Source organism: Temnothorax curvispinosus, unplaced genomic scaffold, assembly GCF_003070985.1.
Source record: "Temnothorax curvispinosus isolate PA1 unplaced genomic scaffold, ASM307098v1 QBEX01010627.1, whole genome shotgun sequence".
Lineage (NCBI taxonomy): Eukaryota > Metazoa > Arthropoda > Insecta > Hymenoptera > Formicidae > Temnothorax > Temnothorax curvispinosus.
The window spans coordinates 1-252 of NW_020220407.1; positions in this window are offsets into that span (position 1 = coordinate 1).

Sequence of the window (252 nt, forward strand, 5' to 3'; positions counted from 1 at the left end):
GTCTTTTCATTCGTTCAACTTTTTTTCTTCTCTCTCTTTCTCGATGTGTCTCTTGTTTTCTCTCATTTGCAATATTATTTGCAAATTTATCTTTCTTAATATCATTAATGTCATTCTCCGTTATGCTTCTTCCATCGTTCAAAGAACAATCACGTTTTCGTTTCATATTTTTTTGTATATTTTATTATTTATATTTATATTTTTTACCAGTTTTTAATTTACTTATCAAATTTCTGTTTTAAAATAATTTTT